Source organism: Gorilla gorilla, chromosome 18 (assembly GCF_029281585.2).
Source record: "Gorilla gorilla gorilla isolate KB3781 chromosome 18, NHGRI_mGorGor1-v2.1_pri, whole genome shotgun sequence".
Lineage (NCBI taxonomy): Eukaryota > Metazoa > Chordata > Mammalia > Primates > Hominidae > Gorilla > Gorilla gorilla.
Window position 1 is genome coordinate 103,668,184 of NC_073242.2, and position 25,320 is coordinate 103,693,503.

Below are 25,320 nucleotides of genomic sequence, written 5' to 3' on the forward strand. Positions count from 1 at the left end.
TCACCTTTTTGACTCAGTCATTCTGGAATAGCCAGCACCCATCCCAACTTTGGAAAACCACATGTTTAAATGCAAAGTCAAGGATGACATTGAAAGACAGAAGAGAAATAAACATATTTTGTATTCTTCTAAATATTCTTTAAATTCAAGTGACTTTTATAATTTTTATATAGAAAGTACTTAAAGTTATCTCATGATATGGCAGAGAGCCCTAAGGAATCCAGAAAAATTCAGCACCTGTAAAGATCAGAACTTGATGGTACAGAAAGAATTTTAAATAGTAAGTAAAATCTTTCCAAAAAGATGTTTGCTTTTTGAATAGCATCCAAATATCACAAAGACGATGTGGACAGAAGTTGCAGAAAAGAGTTCTATTTCTTTGTCGATATAAAAAATAAGAAATACTGCTTAATATACAAATGATAACCGCTTATGATGATGGCCATCCTAAATGCCCTGACTTGACCATTACTATGCATTTAAAAAAATATCACAGGCAGCTGGGCGCAGTGGCTCACAGCTGTAATCCCAGCACTTTGGGAGGCCCAGGCAGGCAGATCACCAGAGGTCGGGAGTTTGAGACCAGCATGACCAACACGGAGAAACCCCATCTCTACTAAAAATACAAAATTAGCCGGGCTTCATGGTACGTGCCTGTAATTCCAGTTACTCAGGAGGCTGAGGCAGGAGAATCGCTTGAACCTGGGAGGTGGAGGTTGCAGTGAGCCAAGATCTCACCATTGCACTCCAGCCTGGGCAACAAACTGTGTCTCAAAAAAAAAAAAAATCACAGGTACCTCATAAATATGTACAAATATGATGAATCAATAAAACAAAATTTTTTTAAAAATACCTTATCTAGAATAATTTATTATGAAATATTTTTTAACCAAGGCTCATGACTTACATTTTCCAATTTGGATTAAATATGTATTTTGAGTCTCCTGTCAGCTAATTCCTTCCCAGAATTCACCAATATAAAATATTTTTCCCCTTCTGCGTTCCCTGCTACTGCCATTCACTCAGCCCTCAGGCTGCCTTATTTCCTTAATTAGTTTTGATATGTACATTCCTGTCACCTATGTACACTCCTTAAGAAAAGAGAGTATGTCTCGACTATCTTTGTTTCTCCCGCAGGGTCTTGTACACTGGAAACATTCTTGTACACCAGATCTCTCTTTTTTGTTTAAATCAACTGTTTTTTCCCCTTGACGGATTTAATTACCCAAATCTGCATCTTCCCTCATCCATCTCTACTGCTATTTCTAGAAAGGCAATGGCCCAACAATATACAGTGGTCTAGGCACAGACACACAATAGTTTTATTTCAAATCTATAACTCAGGTGCTAAACAGATTCATGCACTTGAAGCAGCTGCACTCCGTGTACAGTTCCCAGAATGTAAATAAGTACTGCGTTAAAAATTAATTAGGCATTTGCTCAAATACCTAATGGTCAATTCAGACATTTCAGGCTTCAACTTTAACAATACAAAAATATTTAATAATGTTAATCTTTCAGAACTGTGTCAGTGGGATCATGGATGAGCTGACTCACTTCACTGAAGAAATTTACTCTCTGTAGAAAAATGTAAGCCTAGCAGATTCAAACTGTTTATACAAGATCTAAAAGAATCTCGCAGGTATCTTTCAAATATGCATACAAAATATTTTCTGCCTTAATTCCAGTATATTACTTTTGAGTAGAGTGTGGACAGACTTCCAAGGCTCAAATATAAGGCTATTGTTTAGATACTATTTTAAAAGCACAATAATCACCTTAGTGATTGAAATAGTCTAGTTATTATCTGGATTTGGAATCAAGGGCCTAGGGTTGAATTCCTGGTTCTGTGACTACCTTATGTTGGGTGGACTTAGATAAGGCATTTAATCTCTCCTAGTGTGTTTTCTTATATCTAGAGTAAAGAAACTTCTGCTACCTGTTTATCTATTTAAAATAGATATTTTGAAATCAAATTAGAGCAGAGATCCCCGAACTTGGCACTGTTGGTGTTTGGGGCCAGATAATTCTTTGTTGTGATTCTGAGCATGGTACGATGTTTAGCAACAGGTCCGGCCTCTACCCACAATGCCAGTAGCACGCATGCACACACATGCACACACACATACACACACACACTCCCCAGTTCAGTTATAACAGCCAAAAGTGTCTCCAGATGCTGCCAAATGCTGGGGTGGGGGGAAGTGACACACACACCCATCCCTCTGCCCACTGAGAATGAATGAATTCAATGACTTATATGGAAACCTTCATTAATACATTGAATATATACTGATCACCTACTATATGCCACACACTGGCCAAGTCAAATCAGATGTGATTCATGCCCTCTAACAGAGCAGATGAATAAATCAGTTTGCGGTGACAGGAGTTTACGAGCCCTTGGGGTCAGGAAGAGGGAAGGGAAGTGTAACATTAAGATATCAAAGAGTAGAAGCCACAGGAATTGGTGATTAAATGGATGCAGGGGAATAAGTAAAGGGAGGAGAGAAAAACAATTCTTACAACATCAACAACAGTTCATTATTATTTATTACCTAAGTCATAAGAATTTTTCCACAAAAACGGACATTTCCCAAAAGAAAGCTCATACCACATAAATGTTCATAAAAATAAATATTGACTTCACTGTGGCTGCTTTAATTTTAACCAGTGGAGAGACACACATAGACAAATGACTCCGTTCTTCCATTCCATTTGCACTTCTATCTCTGAATTCTCAAGACCAACAGAGGTTAGTTAGTCTCCATGCCATAGTTAGACTATCAAGGTCCACAAAGATTGTAGGAAGGGGGTGACGGACAACATGCATCACTCATGGGTTTTTTATTGCATCCACTGAAGAATACATTCTTTTAACATTGTCTAAGAGTTCTGTTAGATATCAACTTTGAAAACCCAAGTCAAATGCATTTGTGCCATCACCGAAAGAAAATAAGACCTAAACCAGGGTAAAAAACAGCTTTTCCTTCATGACACTGGAGATGTATACATTTTCAGAATATTATTTGCATGTGAGGTCCTCAACAGAGGTGACTCTATTACCTCCCATCCCTGGGGTACAGCAAGGCAACAGCTATCCCATTATCTCATGGCACTTTCTAGTTCGTGTGAAACCAGTAAAGTGTAGTTTCAAAACACAGAACATCGCCTTCATTAGAGGAGAGCTAGTTAAAGGCTGCAAATGGGGCCCTTCGGCTCCTGGTCCTGCAGAGGTATTTGGAGGAGGTCCATGTGCCTAACCACATCAATTTCAGATGAAATTCTCATTGCAAATGTATATTACCCAACACCTCAAAATGTATGAAGGCCTTCCTGGTTTTTAGGGCTTACAAGCCCCCTGACAATAGAATTCTTTGTGGAAATATCAAAATTCGAGTAACAGAGACAATTTTTGAGAGGATCAAAAATAGAAACCATTATTGGAGTATAAAAACAATTTAGTTGCTTAAGAATCCATATTTCTAAGAAAAGCAGCCTTGTTAACTGACATGTGCTCAATAGGCAATTTTCCCCATTTAATTTTCACAAATAGATCACTCTGAAATGCATTTCCCCTAACAAAGACTGCACATTAACGACAAATGATACATCTTCAGATTTTAATTAATGTCAAGAGCTTTATTTTGCTTCCAAGCAACTTATAAGAGACATGTTATTAATATAATTTAATTTAAGGGGACAGGCATTTGTTTTCTATTTTTAAAAAGGTGGTTTGAAATTCTGGCCCTGTCAACATCATTTAAACATTCCTGTTCCATGCTTCAATATAATAAATTGAATCAGCATTTTAATTGTGCCCATGCTCTGTGGTTCCTGGCAGGACAAAAAGATTCTCTGTGAGTGCATGACTCCCCCCAAGAAAACCCCACTGAGTGATTAATTACTAGTCTGGAAGATATAAATATGCCTCTCAATAAAGACAGTATGGACTGCTGGAAGCTCTGGCCTTATACATCTCCATGGGGTGCCTTAACTAAGCAGACATCCTCTTAATTCAAACAAGATTCTGGCTCCAGCATTCACGGACAGCTCCCTCATCATACACTGTTCCTTTATTGAACAGCATATTTCTTTTAATTAGCATCATTTTGTATATGTATAAGAATCAAAGGAAATCAGGCTTTTATGTACAAATATATCGAATTTTCAAGGTGCCTCTGTTCCTTAAGAAAGAACTGAGGACAATAGTAAATAACCTTGCATTTTCAAAAAAGTACCATCTTTGTATAAATATATTTTAGGTTACACCCAGACATTACTCACGCTTCATTCTGAGTTAAAGGTTTGGCCAAAAGACCATAAATTTATAAACGAAAACACGAACCGGCAGGTCTATAAGTCTATTCCTAAGCCTCACACCTATTGTATGAACCGAGAAGACTCATGATTGCTAGAAGGGAGAGGAGCTTAGACAAAGGACTCATTGCCACCTCCCCTTACTCCATATAGTAAAAGCAAGAATTGATGGAATTCCTAGGACTGTTCCTACAAGGCCAGAATTAGGTAAGAAGAGTTTATACTAACCATTTAAACCAGAAGTTGCAAGCAACGTCAACTAACTTGAAAATAAAGATTAACACAAGAAATCAATACTAGAAGTTTGCTTTTTTAAATTGGAGAATTCTCACGTATAAATTTTTAGTCTAATACTTTGCAGTAATAATCATGGCATTTATTACTACAGTTGAATAGCCACATCCCAACACCTTTTCATTATGTTTAAAATGAGGGAGTGGGGACAGGGGAACAGGATTATCGTAAGTCATTTTGACCAGTCTAGAAATCCAGACATCAGGCTGGGCGCAGTGGTTCACGCCTGTAATCCCAGCACTTTGGGAGGCCAAGGTGGGTGGATCGCTTGAGTCCAGGAGTTCAAGACCAGCCTGGGTGACAGCAAAACCCCATGTCTACTAAAAATACAAAAATTAGCGGGTTGTGGTGGCACACACCTGTAGTCCCAGCTACTTGGGAGGCTGAAGTGGGAAGACTGCTTGAGCCTGGGAGGCAGAGGTTGCAGTGAGCTTAGACTGGAAAAAAAAAACAAACAAACAAGGAAATCCAGACATCATGTTCCTAACCATCCTATTTGAAACAGGATGAAAGAAAGGTTTTCTAAAAAGCTAATATGCATTCTGCCATGGGAAAATATTATTTGTATACAGACTTCGACTCTCTTACTATTCATATCTTTACCTGGCCTTGCCAAAGATATTTTTGAGCAGGATCATCAAACATAAATGCAAGCATTAAATCAGTAAGCAAACATGAATCTGAATTGGAGTTCTGCAGTAGACTGCAAAAATGGCCATAATATTTAAGCTCCTCCCATCAAGATAGGTAGAGTATATTTTCCCACCCCTTTAATCTGGGCTGATCTTATGGCTTGCTTTGACCAACAGAATGTGCACAAACGGAAGTATATCAACCCTGAGCTGAGGCCTTAGGAGACCCTACAGCTTCCATTCTCAAATTCTTGGAACTCTGTGCTCACCATGGGAACAAACAGAGCGGGCTGAAAGAGGTTCAGAGCCAATGTGGTAAAAGGTCCCAATCATCCCAGCTGTCCCAGATGTGGCTCTGATAAACCAGTCAGCCCACACAATCTATCAGTTAACTACAAGTACACAAGCAACCTCGGACAAGATTAACCAAGTTTGGCCCACACTAGAAGAACCACCCATCTGGCTGGGCGCGGTGGCTCACGCCTGTAATCTCAGTGCTTTGGGAGACCGAGGCAGGTGTATCACCTGAGGTCAGGAGTTCGAGATGAACCTGACCAACATGGTGAAACCCTGTCTCTACTAAAAATACAAAAATGAGCCAGGCATGGTGGCATGCACCTGTAATCCCAGCTACTCAGGAGGCTGAGGTAGGAGAATCGCTTGAACCTGGGAGGCGGAGGTTGCAGTGAGCCAAGATCACACCACCACACTCCAGCCTGGGCGACAGAGCAAGACACCATCTCAAGGGAAAAACAAAAAAAAAGAAAAAAAGAACCACCCAGCTGAGCCCAGCCAAAATTGTCAACCTGCAATATTATGAGCTACATTAAATGGGTAGTTTTTTTAAACTATGAGTTTTGGGGTGGTTCATTATGCAGAAATAGAAAGCTAATATAGGTTCTATAACCTCATAACCCAATATTTCCACGCTTTAAGCTCCAGTTTAAGTTTCCCACTATAGCCTTTTTCAGGTACTAGCATATATACTCTTTTGACCTATTTCCTTTTGAATTCTAATGCCACTTCTTTCTGTAACAAAATTCAGCACTTAGCTAACCAATTCCCTATATGATTTTCTAAGGTGTATATAACTATTATGCTTCACATACAAATAGAGGCAGAGACCATGTTTTATGTTAATTTTTATTATCTAACACATTAGACACATAGCAGGTATTCAATAAATGCTTGGTTTGATGTGAAAGCAGCTAGAGTTTGCAATAAGAGTTTTAAACTTCATGTGCTAAACTTTTCTTATTTGTTACATGTAAATAATATTATCCTGTGTTACCACAGGGGAGATTGAGTAATTTTTAAACTTTTACACTCCTTTACAAATATAAAATAGAGTAAATTTTATAATAAGAAAGCAAAAAACAACTAGATAAAATTTAAAATTTCTGTATATAGCAAAAGTCACAAAAAAGCAATTAAAAGACAGTGACTGGAAGAAAGTACAGAGAAAAAAACTAAAAATCCATAATATACAAAGAGCTCCTATGAAGCAATGGAAAACTGAGAAAAAGATATAAACTTATGGTATTCAGAAGAACCAATGAAAAAACTGAAAAGATGCTTAATCTCACAGATAATCAGCAAAATGCAAATTAAAATAAAGTGTTTTATCATTTAGTAAAAAGACTAAAGAAGATATAATATTGGTGAGTATATATGGAAATGGGCCTTCTTGCATACTGTGGATAGGAACATAAACTGGCTTATAGGAGGAGAGTTGGGCAATATCTATCAAAATGTTAATAGGCACATCACTTGTAACCCAGAAATATTTACCGAAACCTTGTTTTTAGTATTTAAAAACTGGAAAGCTAAGTATCCATCAATACTCTCATGGTATACATTGATTAATCTATATACAGAAAACTATGCAAAAATTTAAAAGAATGTGATGAGGTCAGGAGCAGTGGCTCATGCCTGTAATCCCAACACTTTGGGAGGCCAAGGCAGGGGAATCACTTGAGTCCAGGAGTTCGAGACCACCCTGGCCAACATGGCAAAACTTCATCACTACAAAAAATATAAAAATTAGCCAAGCGTAATGGTGTACGCCCACAGTCCCAGCTACCTAGGAGGCTGAGGTGGGAGAATTGGTTGAGCCCTGGAGGTCAAAGCTACAGTGAGCCATTACTGTGCCACTGCACTCCAGCCTGAGCAACAGAGCAAGACCCTGTCTCAAAAAAAAAAAGAATATGATGAATTTTATGTACTGACATGAAAGATCAAACAACATTAAGTTAAAAAGGCAGTTTGCCGGCCAATATGGTGAAACCCCATCTCTACTAAAAATACAAAAATTAGCCAGGTGTGGTGATGGGCGCCTGTAATCCCAGCTACTCAGGAGGCTGAGTCAGGAGAATCACTTGAACCTGGGAGGCGGAGCTTGTGGTGAGCCGAGATCGCGCCACTGCACTCCAGCCTGGGTGACAGAGTGAGACTCAGTTTCAAAAAAAAAAAAAAAAAAAAAGGCAGTTTGCCAAAAAGTGTGCATAGTGTAATACCATTTTTTAAAAGAAGTATATAAATGCATAGAAAAAAGTCTAGAATGATACACACCAAAATAATACTAATTTACTAATTATGTATTTGTATTATTAATAATGATTAGTAAATAGGACGGGTTGAGGGCCATTGGGAGAGTAAAGGAAGACAATAATTTTTATATGCTTATGCATTATTTGGATTTTTCACAAGCATGGATTTATGCGATATGTGTGTAACTTGTTTATACTGCACATACCTGGGCAGCAGAGGACAGCAGAGCAAAGATGGCTTCAAAAAAGGAGCCGAAGAAAGAGCTGGGTCTTCACAGAGGAAGTCTTCACTTTTATCCTGGTTCAGACCAGCCAGATGGTCGGCATTGCCATAGACATGAATATATATTAGCACCAGGTGCTCCTGCCACATGTCTTCCTCCGTGGCTCAGGAGACACCGAGCAGTAAGCTGTGCTGGGGACCCTGTGTTCGGCCTCTCAGGAGCACGGAGGAGCCTCTCCCTGCAATCTGGAATCAAGATAAATAAGATGAGCTCCTGAAAGTTAAACTTGAAAAACAGCACAAACTGGATCAGAAGAGAGAGATGAGAGGTCACCTACATCATAATGAAGCTAGAAGTTACCAATTACCAGGCAACCTCCCCGTGCCAAACACCGCGGACTTTCACACCGTATATCTCACTTCATCTTCACAACACACCTAAGGTTGCTTATTATTATTGAAAGGAAAAATAAGGTTAGAGGAGTTCAAGAAATTGGCAAGGGTTCCATACAGTCTAGGTGGCAGTGCCAGGGATTTGAACTCAGTTCTGTTTAATTCCAATGCCTATGTTTTTGGGGTTTTTTTTGTTTGTTTTTGTTTTTTTTTTTTTGAGACAGAGTCTCACTCTGTCGCCCAGGCTGGAGTGCAGTGGCGCGATCTCAGCTCACTGCAAGCTCCATCTTCCGGGTTCACACTGTTCTCCTGCCTCAGCCTCCCGAGTAGCTGGGACTACAGGCGCCCGCCACCACGCCCAGTTAATTTTTTGTATTTTTAGTAGAGATGGGGTTTCACTGTGTTAGCCAGGATGGTCTCGATCTCCTGACCTCATGATCCGCCCACCTTGGCCTCCCAAAGTGCTGGGATTATAGGCGTGAGCCACCACACCCGGCCTCCAATGTCTATGTTCTCAACTAACATGGTATGCTCTCTCCCTTAACAGACACAGAAAGGCTTCAGGGTTGGCAATACTTGACTATATCCTTGCTCTATGTGTAACAGGATACAATGAATCAATTTTAAAAAATCATATTGCTTAGCCATGGAAGTACAGAGCCAACAGCTTCAGAAAAGCACATGGTAATAGTGCCGACTCAAATGCTTCCCGGGCAACAGGGTCCCTGGTTCAAGCAACAGGCCAACTAAGCCACACGACGTGTAGACAAAAAGCAAAGTTCTCAGCTTGCCAGGAAAAAGGCCAGTGGTTAGACTGTGGATTCACTGAGGTAATGTCATCCCAAGAAGCCTCTTAAGAAACAAACAGCTCATCCATGAGCCCCACGTGAGTTCTTTTCCTATTTGGAATATCTATGGTCCAACTGGGATATTCCCACTGTCTCATGTTACCTTAGGCCTGTTTCGAATTCATACAGTCTACATGATTGACACAGGCAATGTCAAAGAACATGTTTCCCACAAAACTGTCACAAACCCAGGTCAACTGGATTCCCCTACAGACCCAGAGTTAATATATAAAGAACTAGGGCAGCTAGGTGCAGTGGCTCACACCTGTAATCCCAGCACTTTGCGGGGCTGAGGCAGGAGGATTGCTTGAGCTTAGGAGTTTGAGACCAGCCTGAACAATATGCAAAACCCCATACTTACCAAAAAAAAAAAATACAAAAAAATTAGCCAGGCATGGTGGCATGCACCTGTACTCCCAGCTACTCAGTAAGCTGAGGCGGGAGGATCACCTGAGCTCAGGAGGTCAAGGCTGCAGTGAGCTGTTAGCTGTGATTATGCCACTGCACTCCAGCCTGGGCGACAGAGTAAGATCCTGTCTCAGGCTGGGCGCGGTGGCTAACGCCTGTAATCCCAGCACTTTGGGAGGCCGAGGCAGGCGGATCATGAGGTCAGGAGATCAAGACCATCCTGGCTAACACAGTGAAACCCCGTCTCTACCAAAAATACAAAAAAAAAAAAAAAAATTAGCCAGGCATGGTGGCAGGTGCCTGTAGTCCCAGCTACTCAGGAGGCTGAGGCAGGTGAATGGCATGAACCCGGGAGGCAGAGCTTGCACTGAGCCGAGATTGTGCCACTGCACTCCAGCCTGGGTGACAGAGCGAGACTCCGTTTCAAAAAAAAAAAAAAAAAAAGATCCTGTCTCACAAAAAAAAAAAAAAAGAACTAGGGAGGCAGAGTGGGAGGGAGAGTGCTGTGTCTTTATGATTGAGAAAGAGATTTGGAACAATTCTGGTAAGGCACACTGATGGAAAATTCATGTCCATGTTTATCTGTTTTATACATTGAGGGTCCGTGTGAATTTTTTTGAAGAATGAGGACCATAGCTTTAAACAAAAATGTCTGGACACCAGTGAAGCAAAAGCAAAGGATGGCTGATGCCCAGCTATGTAATGACTATTGGAAATAGTCTTGGAATTGTTTGGAAATCAATTCCACACTTTCGTAGCTATGGCTGATGGAGACATGTGGTTGGGAGTAGTTTCCAACGAGTTTCTCAGAGTGGCTCCATCCAGCGTTCTCTTAAGGGTCTAAATTATAACCATACAAGAGCCCTTATAATAAAAACCCTCACTCTTAACCCCAATCCTAAATAGAGGAAGGCCTTTTAAGCATTATGATAGACACAGAGGGAATGTGGGATTTTCTGGAAATGCTGATTAATCCCTTTGGAATGGAGACCCAGATCAGGAGGCAGAGGTAGCTATCCATACAGCTCCAGACCTAAGCCATCTGAGTTCAAACCCTAGAGCTACTCCTTTCTAGCTATGTGGTCTGGGGGAGGCTACATGTCTTACTCTGTTTTCATGCTGCTGATAAAGACATAATCAAGACGGGGAAGAAAAAGAAGTTTAATTGGACTTACAGTTCCACATGGCTGGGGAGGCCTAGGAATAATCGCAGGAGGCAAAAGACACTTCTTACATGGTGGTGGCAAGAGAAAATGAAGAAGCAAAAGCAGAAATTCCTGGTAAGCCCATTAGATCTCGTGAGACTTATTCACTATCATGAGAATAGCATGGGAAAGACTGGCCCCCATGATTCAATTACCTCTCCCTAGGTCCCCCACCACAACACATGGGAATTCTGGGCCATACAATTCAAGTTGAGATTTGGGTAGGGACACAGCCAAACCATATCACTACGTAACCTCTCCAAGCCTCAGGATTTTTATATGTAAAATGGAAACCACATAGGAGTATGGTGAGAATTAAATGCCCAGAAAGTGCTTGGTACTGAGGCTTGCACAGAGTAATCCTCCTCAAATGTTGGCTTACATATTATCCCAAGAGAAGCAAAGGCATGAAGATCAGATGGAAAGTAGTGTGGAGAAGAGAAAGCAGTAGGCACAGTGGGGGCAGGGGAGTGAAGAAGGGTGACGAGGAGCTGAAGGAGCTTTCATGATCTGCTAAGGTTTGTATTTCACTGAATAGGGAATAGGGATCCATCAAAACTTGTTAACGGCAGGCCTGGTGGCTCATGCCTGAAATCCAAGCATTCTGGGAGCCCAAGGCAGTGACATGGACAGGAGACAGGGAAACACTGGTTAGAAGAGGGCAGTTCCCTGGCAAAGGCCCCACCCTCAAGCCGAAGACCTGTGACCCTAAATGAGGACAGGCATTCCTGTTTTTGCATCCAAAAGGCTGCCTTTGGCCCACCACACCCCCTATTCTGCACCCATATAAACCCCAAATCCCAGGCTCTGCAAGGAGATGAGCAGGCGAGGAGACAAGTAGACAGACGGCAGAACAACACAGCAGAGAAAGAGAGAAGAGGAGGGACATCTGAACACCAGTAGGAGTTCAGCTGGGGGCTGTCGGAGAGGGGTTTGGCTGCTGGATGGCCAGGCTCCAAGGGTAAGATCAACTTCCCACTCCATCCCCCACTTCCAGCTCCCCATCCATCCCACTGAGAGCCACGTCCACCACTCAATAAAATCCCGCATTCATCCTTACAGTCTGTGTGTGATCTGATTTTTCTGGGATGCTGGACAAGAGCTCGGGATACAGAAAGCTTTCACATTGGCCCTCTGCCCTTGCAGAAAGGCAGAGGGTCCATTGAGCTAGTTAACACTCAAGCTGTCCGCAGATGGCAGGGCTAAGAGGGCACACTGTAAGACATGCTCCCTTGGGCTCCCGCACCTGTCTGTCTGCGTGCTCTCACTCCCGTAAGGGGTTTGAGCAGCCACGGCAACCAGACAAGCCATGCTCCTGTCACATGTCCTGCGAGGGAGATCAGGGAACCACCATTCCAACAGAAGGATCACTTGAGCCCAGGAGTTCAAGACCAGCCTGGGCAGCATGTCAAAACCCCATTCCTACCAAAAAAAAAATTTTTTTAAGTTAACTAGGCATGGTAGCACGTGCCTGTAGTCCCGGCTACTAGGGAGGCTGAGTGGAAGGATGGCTTGAGCCTGAGAGGTTGAGGCTACAGTGAGCTGTGATCCTGCCACTGTACTCCAGCCTAGGTGACAGAGTGAGAACCTGTCTCAAAGAAAAAAAACGTTCTAGTAATTCACTTGTTGAAAAATACATAGTAAGTGCTTACTCTGGGTCAAGCACTGTGCTAATGAAGGAAATAATAAGGTAAATAAGTCAAGATTCCTGCCCTCAAGCTTTAGTAGGAGACACAGAAACAAATAATCACAATCCTAAAAGATGGAGATTTCAATAAAAGAATGCACAAAACACTATGGGAACACAGAGGATGGAGTAAGTAAGTTTGGCAGAGAAGGGAGAGATCTTCCTAAAACCACAGTCAGTTGGTGAGAGAGGGGATCACCCAAAAAATGAGGAGAGATCTTTAATAAATGCAAGATGAAGAGAGTAAAGATCTGCACCCAGTGAGGAAGTTTAGAATAGCTGAGATTATAACATACATGCATCTCCAAGCCTCTGGCTGAGCCTGAAGTGATGAATCCTAAAAATCTACTTCCTCAAAACTCCACAAGCCTCTGAAAGACACAGAGAAACAGCCCCAATTGCTTAGGGAGCCAGCGCTGCAAGAAGTTTGCTCCCCTGAAGCTGTTGACAGTTTTGACTCTTAGGTGAATCTTTGGAGAGGATGCAAACAAAACTCTCTCATGTGCATTTAAGAAGTTCTCCTGTCATAGCCTGGCGTGGTGGCTCACAACTCCCATCTCAGCACTTTGGGAGGCCAAGCCAGGGGGACTGTTTGAGCCCAGGAGTTCGAGACCAGCCTACACAATGTAGTAACATCCTCTCTCTACAAAAAATTATGCAGGTGTAGTGGTGTATGCCAGTAGTCCCAGCTACTCAGGATGCCAAGGCAGGAGGATTGCTTTAGCCCAGGAGTTCAAGACCAGCCTGGACAACATAGTGAGATCCCATCCCTACAAAAAATATTTTTTTTAATTAGCTGGGTGTGATGGCATATGCCTGTAGTCCCAGCTACTAGGGAGGCTGAGATGGGAGGATGGCTTCAGCCTGAGGGATTGAGGCTGCAGTGAGCTGTGAGCACACCACTGCAATCCAGCCTGGACCACAGAGCGAGACACTATCTCAAAAAACAAAGAACAAGAAGTTCACTGTCACTGCCATTTGAGAATGGAATGATCTGCACATCCACAAATGGAAAGAAATAGAATGAAGATTACAAAAATTTTATTTAGTATAAAGTTGAAGGGCACGATGGTAGGCCAGATAACGTGCCCCCAAAGATGTCCACAATCTTAATCCCTAAAACCTGTGAATATGCTCCCTTACATGGTAAAAGGGACTTTGCATACATGATTAAAGATCTCAAGAAGAAGGGAATGGGATATAGAAGCAGGGGCTGGAGCAACGCACTTTGAAGATGGGGAAGAGGCCATGAGCCAAGGAACACAGCCTCTACAAGCTAGAAAAGACAAGGAAACAGATTCTCCCGGGGACTCCCCCAGAAGGAACACAGCCCTGCCAACACCTTGAGCCCCATACGACTTCTGGCCTCCAGAACTGTAAGAGAAAACATTTGTGTTCTTTTAGGCCACTAAATCTGTAGGAATCTATTGCAGCGCCGATAGGAAACTAACATGAGGGAGAGCGTTTTCTCCAAAGTCCTCAAAGCCCAAATAAATAGTGTTTTGTCAATCCTCTCAACATCAGACAAAGGAGAAAGAAAATGGAGGAAGAGGGAGGTTAAAGTGAGTCATCCAAAATGAAAGCAAACAGCAGAGCAGGCCCAGGCATTTCATTTTGATGATTTACCAAAATTACAGAAAAAGGCCAGGCGCAGTGGCTCACGCCTGTAATCCCAGCACTTCAGGAGACTGAGGCGGGTGGATCATTTGAGGTCAGGAGTTCAAGACCAGCTCGCCAACATGGTGAAACCCTCTCTCTACTAAAAATAGAAAAATTGGCTGGGCATGGTGGCACACACCTGTAGTCCCAGGTATTCAGTAGGCTGAGGCAGGAGAATCGCTTGAACCTGGGAGGCGAAGGTTGCAGTGAGCCGAGATCACGCCACTGCACTCCAGCGTGGGCAATGGAGCAAGACTCCATCTAAAAAAAAAAAAAAAAAAACACAGGAAAAGAAGATGGGGCTCTGTATTTGGTTATCCTCTTTGCCAGTAGGATAACGTCTATCTCACAGAAGCGGTACAAACTGACTCCACAGCCAGGAGGGCCCGGCAAACTCCCAAGATTAAACAAACAACAACAAAAAAAGCATATTAGTATTAGCCACAGAGATGCAGAGAGAAAACTCTCTTGCCCTGCCACAGCAGTCAAAGTTTGTGCTAATGTTTGCGGGAGAAAAGGGAGAAAACAAAGTGAGGAAAAAAACATATCCGCATCATTCATATCCCCAAGCAAACAGACTCAGGACGCTGGGGAGTGCCAAATTTAGTTATTTGCAACTTTCCCCACTTGCAGATCCCTTGCAAATACATTTAAATGCAATCATCAATAACATCACCTCTTAAAATAAACATCTTTTCATTTATGAATTTTCTCCCCCGTTTTGACCATGTGAAACCTGCAAATTTAACATATGCCAGGAGAGGATGGTAACAAGGTAGACAATCTCCAGCTAAGAAATTTGAAAATATATATATATAAAGAATAGGGGGGGAAAAATCAACCTTTGATGAAATAATTGCTTCTGCTGTTATTTTTCACTATTACTTCAGAAATGTTCTCTCTCTCTTCCTTTCTTGTCCCTATAGCGAGGTGCCCTGCTGTTGTGCAGATGAAAGGTCCAGTCTCTTTAAAATTTCATGCAGAGCTCTTCACAACATTGAAGCTTTAAAGGCCCATGGCAAATTCAACATATTGTTACACTTGATGGAAGGAGATAAAAATTACATGCAAAATTTACTGTATATTCATTGTCTGGAAATACTATACAGTTACAGCTTCCTCTATTTCACTAACAGATATGGACATGTATTCTGATTTCAATATTTAGAAATACAAAAGATGCACATGGAGTGAGTATTGTAGCAAAAATAAGAATGAAACTTGAATCTTCTGAGGTTAGATTAGGGTCCTAGGATGTGTGAACAGTTTTGTTCATAGTTTTCCTAAATTGCTTTAGATATGTGAAACATATTTAAAAGACAACAAAAGATACAAAGGGAATAAAAAAAGATTTTCTAAAACTTGTATATAGCATGGGGTTCTTTGCACTAAGTCATCTTTATTTTTGTATCTCTGTGAGAAGAATATGGGAATGGCTAGGCTTTTATTTTTATGTATAAAATTATCTCAAAAAAAATGAATAGCAAGAACTGCAGACGTTGGAATGAAGAACACGATGACCTCAAAAGCAAGTCTGTCAGTCACTAGTCTTTGAGCTTTAACTGTCATAGGTAAGCCTTATTTTAAAGCTGTTTTTAAATTCACAAATTGGACATCACTAATTTTAAATCTAAAGTTTAGGTTTGTGCTTTATTGTAGCTGTTTTTATGTAGACCCATTTAGTCAAACTCATTCGTGTTCATTCATCCTCTTCTTTCAAACATTTATCAGATATCTACTGCATGCCAGGCACACTGTTAATTATTTGGGATGAAAAAACAGGCCAGGTATGGTGGCTCATGCCTGTAATCCCAGAACTTTGGGAGGCCGAGGCAGGCAGATCACTTGAGTTCAGAGTTCGAGACCAGCCTGGCCAACATAGCGAAATTCCATCTCTATCAAAAATACAAAACTTAGCCAGGCGTGGTAGCACCTGCCTATAATCCCAGCTACTTGGGAGGCTGAGGTGGGAGGATCACTTGACCCTGGGAGGTCAAGGCTGCAGTAAGCTGAGATTGTGCCACTGCCCTCCAGTCTGGGCAACAGAGCAAGACTCTGTCTCAAAAAAAAAAAGAATAAAAGAAAAAAAACAGGAAGATGGGATCCCTGACTCCAGGGGGATTATAATAGGAGGAGGCGAACACAGCAAAGGGTTTGTGCAATAAAGCTTCAGGGGTCCTATGGAAGTAGATCTGGGAACATCATGGTGGCACAGAGAGTGTTTGATTTGTTCTTCCTGGAGGAAGAGGGGAAAAAAAACACATGCAGGGATCAGTCCTTGACCAGTGACTGGGAAACTGTCTAGGTGCTGATGGAATAAACCAAGGCAGTGGTAGTAGCTGGGAAGGGGGATAGAGCTCAGAAAAATCAAGAATACAAAACGAATAGCACCTGGCTACTGAACAGAAAGCAGGAGCACAGGAGAGCAGGGTGAATCCCGGGTTTCTAATACTGGGATTGTCCACCAGCCCATTCACTGTTTCCAGTCATTTACTACCTAATACGTGCCAGGCACACTTCTAAAAATACTGGAGACACAACAGTAAACAAATCGCAAAAGAACCCAACTCCCTAAATGTAGAAAGGACAAATGGAAAACTAGTAAACAAACGAGGAAGCAATATTAAAATAGATAAGTGCTCTGAAAAAAATAAAACAGCAAGATGTGAGAAAGAGTAACTCGGGGAGGGCGGCTACTTTCTATTTGGGTGGTCAAGAGAGATTTCTCTAAAGAAGTGAACCTCGAGTCAAAACCTGAAAGCTGGAGAGGAGAAAGCCATGCAAAGACCCAGGGGAAGGGCACTCTGGGAGAAGGAAGAACACGTGCAAAGCCTCTGAGGAAGTGACAAGGTTGGCAGGTTCAAGGAACTGAGAGAAGGCCGATTTGGCTATGGCACAGTGAGTGAGGGGAAGTTGCAGACGCAGGCAAGCAGGGCTGGTCTCGATCTCCTGACCTCGTCAGATCACATAGGTTTTTACAGCCCAGGGAAGGAGCTTGGATTTTAAATATGATGGAGTTTAATGTTTATTTTAATTTTGAGACAGGGTCTTGCTCTGTCACCCAGGCTGGAGTGTGGTGGCACACTCATGGCTCACTGCAGCCTTGACCTCTTGGGCTCAAGCAATTCTCCCACCTCAGCCTTCTGAGTAGCTGGGACTACAAGTATGCACCACCATGTCCAGCTAATATTTTTATTTATTCTAGAGATAGAGTCTTGCTATGTTGCCCAAGTTAGAAATTGTGCAGGTTTTATGCAGCAGAGTAACAAGAGAGCATTAGAGAAATAGATCAGCAAGTAAAAAGGAATCAGGCCAGTTTAGAGGCTTACAGTGACCTGGGCTGGAGATAACAGTGGCTTGGACCATCAACCAAGAAAGGCGGCAGTGCAGGTGAGAAAATTCAGACACTTTCAGAGTCCCTTTCAGACTGACAGGTCCTATTAAAGGATTGATAGTGCAGAGTGAGGAAAACAGATGAAATGGATCCCTAAGCTTTGGCTTCAGGGACTGAGTAGATAAAGCAATGAACATGGGGAAGACTCCAGGGCAGAAGCCAGGTAGGGGAGGGAGATCAAAAATGGTTTAGGACATGTTAGGTTTGAGACGCCTCTTATACATCAAAGTGGAGGTACCGTGTGGGCAGTCGGTTATATGAGACTGAAACTCAGAGGAGAAGGTAGGGCTAGATAATCCTTTAGGAGTCTGTCGGTATATAGATGAAAAGTCATGGGACTGAATGAGATCAGCTGGGGAAAAGTGAATAGGTTAAGAGACCCCAGAGGCTCCCCCACACGCAGAGGTCAGGCAGAAAAGACTAAGATCCACAAAAGAGCCCAAGAAGCCACAGCCACCGACGTAGGAGGTAAACCAGGAGAGAGTGTGATGTCACAAAAGCCAAAGGGACAAATAGTGTTTCAAGAAAGGGGAAGTGGTCAGCTACAGGGAAAGCACTTGAAAAGTCGAGGAACCTGAGGACATAGAAATAACCACTGGGGTGGAAATCACTGAGGTTGTTGGTGACATTAGAATTTCAGTGGAGTGGAGAGGACAGAAGATGGACAACCGTGTTAAGAGAATGAGAAGTAAGGAAGTAGAAACAGCTGGCATCAGCAACTTTTACGATTTAAATTTGCTGGTGAGGCCAGGCACCATGGCTCACGCCTATAATCTCAGCACTTTGAGAGGTTGAGGTAGGAGGATCACATGAGCCCAGGAGTTTGAGACCACCCCTAGCAACATAGACAAACCCCGTCTCTAAAAAAATAAAAAATAAATAAATAAATAGCCACCTATCACCCAGCTACTTGGGAGGCTGAGATGTGAGGAGCGCTTGAGCCTGGGAGATCAAGGCTGCAGTGAGCCGTGATCGCGCCACTGCACTCCAGCCTGGGGGACAGAGTGAGACCCTGTCTCAAAATAAAAATAAATAATAAAATTAAAACTAAACAAATCTATAAAGGACATTTCCAAGTTTAGGAAATTTGAATATAGACTATAAATTAAATGATATGATTGAATCCATGTGGATTTTCTTGGTTGTGAGAATGATAATGTGGTCATGTAAGAAAATGTTCTTTTCTTACACGGGGATGTAAGAATCCCTTATACCCCTGATAAGGGATGAAGTGACTTGCCATCTGCAACTTCCTGTCAAATGATTTTACAAAAAGACAAACACATTGATTGATTGATACAAATGTGGCAAAATGTTAACCATAGCTGAATCCAGGAGAAGTTTCTTTAGATGTTTGTGCTATTCTTTCAACCTCTCTACAGATTTAAACTTGTTTCAAATAAAAATTGCATGTGGGTGGGGGAAGATGTGGATTATAGAAGCCTGAGACAGCCCTCTCCCCACTAGATGTCCCAAATCATAAACTCTGGAGACAAAACCCAGTAATCTGCTTTTTTTTTTTTTTTTTTTGAGACAGAGTCTCACCCTGTTACCTAGGCTGGAGTGCAGTGCTACTATCCAGCTCACTGCAACCTCCACCTCCCAGGTTCAAGTGATTCTCCCACCTCAGCCTCCCAAGAAGCTGGGAATACAGGAGTCCACCACCATGCCCAGGTAATTTTTGTATTTTTAGTAGAGACAGGGTTTCGCCATGTTGGCCAGGCTGGTCTTGAACTTCTGGACTCAAGTGATCTGCACACCTCAGCCTCTCAAAGTGCTGGGATTACAGGCGTGAGCCACTGCACCTGGCCAAATAATCTGTTTTTTATAAAAGTTCCTAAGGTGACTCTGATTAGCAGCTAGAATTGTGACTGTATTCATTATCTATTGCCACATGCAAACCACACTAAAGCTTATTGGTGGCTTAAAACAACCACTATTTTATTTGCTCACACATTTATGGGTCAAGAATTTGAGTAGGACTCAGCGTAGCAGTGGCTCCATTAGGACTGGCGGATTCAAGACTGCCTAACTCATACGTGTGGCACTTTGGGGCTGGTTGTGCTCCACACAGCTTCTCCCTCCAGAAGAGCCTGGCCCTCTTTACATAATGGATGGGTCCCTTCCATGGGAACAGAAGCTGCAAGACCTGGGTGTGGAAGTTGAGAACATTACTTCCATCCCTTAGTATTATTCAAACCAAGTTGCAGACCAGCCTAGATTCTAGGGGATAGAGAAAGAGATCATTCCTTTTTTTTTTTTTTTTTTTTTTGAGACAGAGTCTTGTTCTGTCGCCGAGGCTGGAGTGCGTAGCTCACTGCAACCTCCGCCTCCCAGGTTCAAGTGATTCTCCTGCCTCAGCCTCCTGATTAGCTGGGATGCACACCACCACGCCCGGCTAAGTTTTTGTATTTTTAGTAGAGACAGGGTTTTACCACGTTGGCCAGGCTGGTCTCGAACTCCTTACCTCAAGCCATCTGCCTGCCTCAGCCTCCCAAAGTGCTGGGATGACGTGAGCTACTGTGCCCGGCCAAAAGAGACCATTTCTTGACGGGAAGAGCAACAATATCATGTTACAAAGGGATGTGGATGCAGGGAGGCATTGATTCACTGGGAGCTGTTATGATGATGATCTACTACAGACACCCACTAAATTAGACTACCAAAGCCCCACCTTAAATAACACAAGCTTTTGTTATATCATAATTATCTTGTCCGTATGTAAATGGTTCCTCTAAAACTGCTTGAAAACAATTCATTTTCTTAATTTTATAGAGTCTTGCCATTTTCAGATGCTATTCATTTGCTCAGTAGACCATAAGCATTACAGAAAATTCAATCTCTCGCGCCGGTTCCCAGCCTCTGGGACCAAAATTTAGATCCCAGCAGTTCTGAAACTAAAGGACAATAGAAAAGATTTTAGAAGAGTCTCAGAAAGTTCTCACCAACCTCACAGACAAATGGAGAGCAGAGCTAAGATGGCCGCTCTCCCATCCTCATTCCTGCCCTCTGAGCGATGACAGAGGTGATACCTGCAAACTGTCCCCTTAGCAACTTCCCAAAGGTTCATTAGCTGCTCACCATGTCAACAGAGGTGGCCAGGCCTTTCACTCGGGATCTGGAATGGGACGGCGAGTGGTGGGTCAGGATGTCTCAAAGGAAATGGGAGTGTGTGAGTGAGAGAGAGAGAGAGAAGATAACACCCATTGACCCAGCTCTTGCCCCCATGACCACAGCTTTTGAAGTAGTGGCATCCACATTCACATAGTTTTTATTGTGTGCATTTATGAGATTTACTAAAGCAATAGATACACATACATACATCTCCTTGTCCAGACAGGCTCTTAACACAGTCCTCACTACGAAAAAATTCCACTCATGTCAGCTTCCAAATTCAAAAAGCAGTAGTTGATGCTACTCCTAAAAAATTATTAAGTGCCTCTTGTTAATCTAGGCTCTATTTACATAAACCACCTTGGAGTGGTGCCCCCTGGAGTTGTGCAATGTGGCAGCCCTGAGTATCGGCACTAGATTTTATACCCAAGTTCATCTGCCTCAAAAGCCTGAGCTACTTGCACTATGCTAAGCAGTGATGAAACCAAAAAGGTATGCATCTCTGATCACAGAAACTGAAGAAAAAATTAGCTGAGTCAGGAGGCATCTGACTTTCTGGAGGGCTCCTGAAATCACCCACAGAGAAGGAGCGAGGCAGTGGAAATTGCATTACAGTTCCTTAGGCTCTAGTTGTGCCTGTTCTATCATGAATAAGCTATGTGGCCTTGAGAAGTCACTTCACTTCTCTGGGCCTCCATGTCCTACACTGTCATGGGAAGAGTTTATATCAGAGCTGACAACTCTTAACACCAAGAGTGTTTATATGTGATCATGCATGTTTATATGAAGAGCAGTCTATCAAGTGTATGCACACTTTAAGGAAAGATATGTATGATGAAAATATCACCATCAATTTCAATATACTTTATTAGAACTAGTAGGTTTTTTGTGGGTTTTTTTTCTGAGATTAAAAAACACACACACACACACCAAGACTTTCTCTCTACAAAAATAAAACAATTAGCCAGGCATGGTGGTGCATGCCTGTAGTCCCAGCTACTCAGGAGGCTGAGATGGAAGGGTCACTTGAGCCCAGGAGTTCAAGGCTGTAGTGAGCTACAATCATGCCACTGAACTGCAGCCCAGGTGACTGAGCATGACCCGGTCTCTTTAAAAGTAAATAAATAAATAAATAAATAAATAAATAAATAAATAAATAAAACTTCACTTACATTATCTTAACTATGAGGCGTTTCCGCCATTTTTGTTGACTCTTTTCTACTCCATTATAGTTACTGAAAGGAATTATAGGAACTAAATGCCAATCAGTAGTTTTATTATACAATAGTACAAATTATTACATCTCTAACACCATTTATAAATATCAATATCTAAGCAGCAAGCAGTGTATGTATCTTAAACCATCTATAGATGAGTGTAGTGTGTGTGTGTATGTACTTGTGAGTGGCCTTTTCATGAACTTTCCAAATCTGATCATTGATTAAGATGCCCAGAGATAATCAGTTTAGGCAAAATCAAATGTTATACTTGGTCATAATCAGTAGTGACCATATACTAAAATAATATGATATGGAAAGTGTTTTGTGAATTGTATAAGATTATATATGCCCATGTGCTATTATGAAATTTAGGTTAAGTGCTAAATGGCTCCAATGTTTAGCTGATGGATATATCTTTGAAATGTTAAAATTCCAGATGAAAGACAATCGAATAGAAGACAAATTTATCTCTAAAAATAACGTAGATATGATCTGAAGGTGTGATGAATTTTCTAATAAGTAATAATGGATGCTGGCTTTTATCAAATAACAATGAGGTCCCAAGCAGAGCTAAAGGCTTTACCTTCATCAAATACTCTTAATTCTCACAACTGGTTTTGCCACCTCAAATTTCCCACTACTTAGCACACACAGAAACTGAGTTTGTCCCACTGCTGAATTCCTAGAGAGACAGGGCCAAGGGGATTCTCAGAACTTTTTTTTTTTTTTGAGAGAGAGTCTTGCTTTGTTACCCAGGCTGGAGTGTAGTGCCGTGATCTTGGCTCACTGCAACCTCCGCCTCCTGGGTTCAAACGATTCCCCTGCCTCAGCCTCCCAAATTGCTGGGATTACAGGCACCTGCCACCACACTCGGCTAATTTTTTTGTATTTTTAGTAGGAACAGGGTTTCACCATGTTGGCCAGGCTAGTCTCGAACTCCTGACCTCAAGTGATCCACCCTCCTCGGCCTCCCAAAGTGCTGGCATTACAGGGGTGAGCCACTGCACCTGGCCAACATCTCAGAACCTCTGTCTGAGAGGCAGACACATCAGGGAGGTTCTGCCTAGGAAATAGGTGATCTCCCCACTATAGAGATGAAGACACTGAGCCTTGAAGCATTAACCAACTTAACCAAGGTCCCATAGCAGGTAAAACCTGAAGCCACAAAACCCCCAAAGCTAGGTTTTACTCACTCTACTCCAGTGGCTGGCTGTAAGGGAAAGTTTATCAAAAATCTTGCCATCAATAAATGAAAAATTCAAGGAACAACAACTTTTAAAATGCCCAGACTTCCTTAAAATAGTCTTTTGAGAAAGCAAAAACATTTATGTTGTTTTCAGTCGCTGAACTTGGAAAACAATGCTGTTGTCATTTTTTCAGCTCAGGAATCAGGCAGTTTTAAGCCTGATTTGCTGAAATATCCCATGGGGTCCTTCGCTACCTGATTTTTCCCAAATGATTCCTTGTTCTTATTAGTAAAATATTAAGATTAACAGCTCTGCCCCATATGAAGCTAACAACAAAAAGATATTAAGTAACTGATATATTCTGCAAAAATAATATTCACATACAAATACTTACACAAAATTATAATTGAATTGGAGAGGTGCGACTGAATAGGTACTCTATTCGAAAGTCTCCTTGCAGTTCATCAGATAATAAAGAACACACACCAAAAGAATCACAGAAATAGAACGTACCCTCGAGTTACATCACAAGGAGAAAAAAAAAAATCTCCCTAGATAAGAAATTCAGGTTTATTTTATCTTAAATCAGACCAAGGGGATTTAGGTTGCTTTTTTAATCTACTTGTGCATAACGATCTCTCAGATTAATCATACTGTTTAATAGAATATTATTATTAATTAGACATGTCAGCGCTTCAGGCAGAAAATTACTGGGAAGTAAAAAGGTCTATATTCCAAAGGCTCGTAAGAGAAAGATTTCCATTTCTATCACGGCACATCTCTTTCAGTTCCAATTCTCAGTGGAAATTCCTCAACGAATTCAGTCCTTGTAACAATAACATTTAGAAGTGTTTCCCATTTAAAAAATAGCTGAACTCGAATTTGCCTTGTAAGATATTTTCTATGTTATTGGTAAGCCAATTAAATTTTTTAGGGCACATAGTTTTAAGGAAAGTCCTTCAGTGTTCCCCAGATTGTCATCATCTCTCATTAGGAGGTCTTAGACAAGACTGAGGCACAGAGGAGAACAATGGGGTCATCAGTTTTATCCCATGGGCTGGCGTCCTCTAAAATGTTCTCATTTCCATCCGGTCGGCTCTTACAGGTCACTGCTGCTTCCTCCTCATCCCCATAAGCCCCATGTAGTACACCTGTGCCACTCTAGCCACATGGGAAAATGTTACTGGTCCCCCAGTAGGCCGGGATTCCGTGGGGCTCTCTCGGGCACCCACCGACATTTCTTTTGATCCCACCCTGTGCTGCAGGCAAGACACTTCTAAAATCATCTTGCTTTCCAGGGCTCCAACATAACAGCAAGGGTGCAGGTATCCTTTTGTCCCCATTTCTCAAACATAATTTGGTCATATTGTCTATCAACCCTCATCCTCCATCCTCTCCTCCATCTTTAACCTCCTCTGTGTAAACATTCAAGGAAATGACTGAGCCTTTTAACAGTAAAAAGTAAAGACTAGCAGAGCCAAACTCCCTCAACTTCTGGCATGCCTGCCAATGAGTTTTCCCAGCTGTAAAAAGCTCATCTCTTCTGTATCTCATCTCCACCCTCCTCTTCAGGAACCTCCCTCCACCCATTTCCTTTTTCCTCTGTATCTTCCTCCTGTCTCTTAACTCTTCCTCTGCAGCTTATACAATAGATATGTGGCTGTCATTACAATACGAAGCATCAACAATCATAAGAACTACCACAAAACCATCCCTTGACATGTTTATTTTTTTGAGAAGGGTGCCTTGCTATGTTGCCCAGGCTGGTCATGAACTCCTGGGTTCAAGTGACTCTCCTACCTCAACCTCCCAAGTAGTGGCGGATTACAGGCATGCACCACCACGCCTGGCCTCCCTTGACCAGTTTAACTCTTACCTTCCCTCCATAGCTAAGCTTCTTTGAAAAACAGTGAGGCAAAGAATTTCCAGACAACGGCCATGGGTATAGACCCTGGGATGGAAAATAACACAGCCCTTCAAAAAAACATAAAGCTTTGGGTGAGCAAAAAAGTAATGAGCAGGTGGAGGGAACTGACAAACACTAGACAACACTGGTCGTATGAGCCATGGAAGATTTCAACCTACTTCATGGATTTGTTTTGAAGATTAAAGAAGCGTATGTATATTTAGTGCTTTGTGCTGGTAATAAAATAAAATATTATTATTTTAAAATATATGACCTTTGGC

At 42.0% G+C, this 25,320-nt stretch overlaps 2 long non-coding RNA genes across 4 annotated transcripts in view; one reads left to right on the forward strand and one right to left on the reverse strand.

The window, feature by feature from the left end:
* The window catches only part of LOC115931055 (uncharacterized), a 279,371-nt gene that overhangs the window by 181,951 nt on the left and 72,100 nt on the right, over window positions 1–25,320 (reverse strand). For all 3 annotated transcript variants that reach the window (XR_010131377.1, XR_010131376.1, XR_010131378.1), the window contains exon 3: window positions 8,002–8,264. This is a non-coding gene — a long non-coding RNA (uncharacterized lncRNA). The remainder of the gene's footprint in view (window positions 1–8,001; window positions 8,265–25,320) is intronic.
* On the forward strand, window positions 9,142–11,759 carry LOC129527717 (uncharacterized). The gene is made up of 3 exons (XR_008672767.2): window positions 9,142–9,297; window positions 10,799–10,947; window positions 11,677–11,759. It is a non-coding gene; the product is annotated as an uncharacterized lncRNA (long non-coding RNA).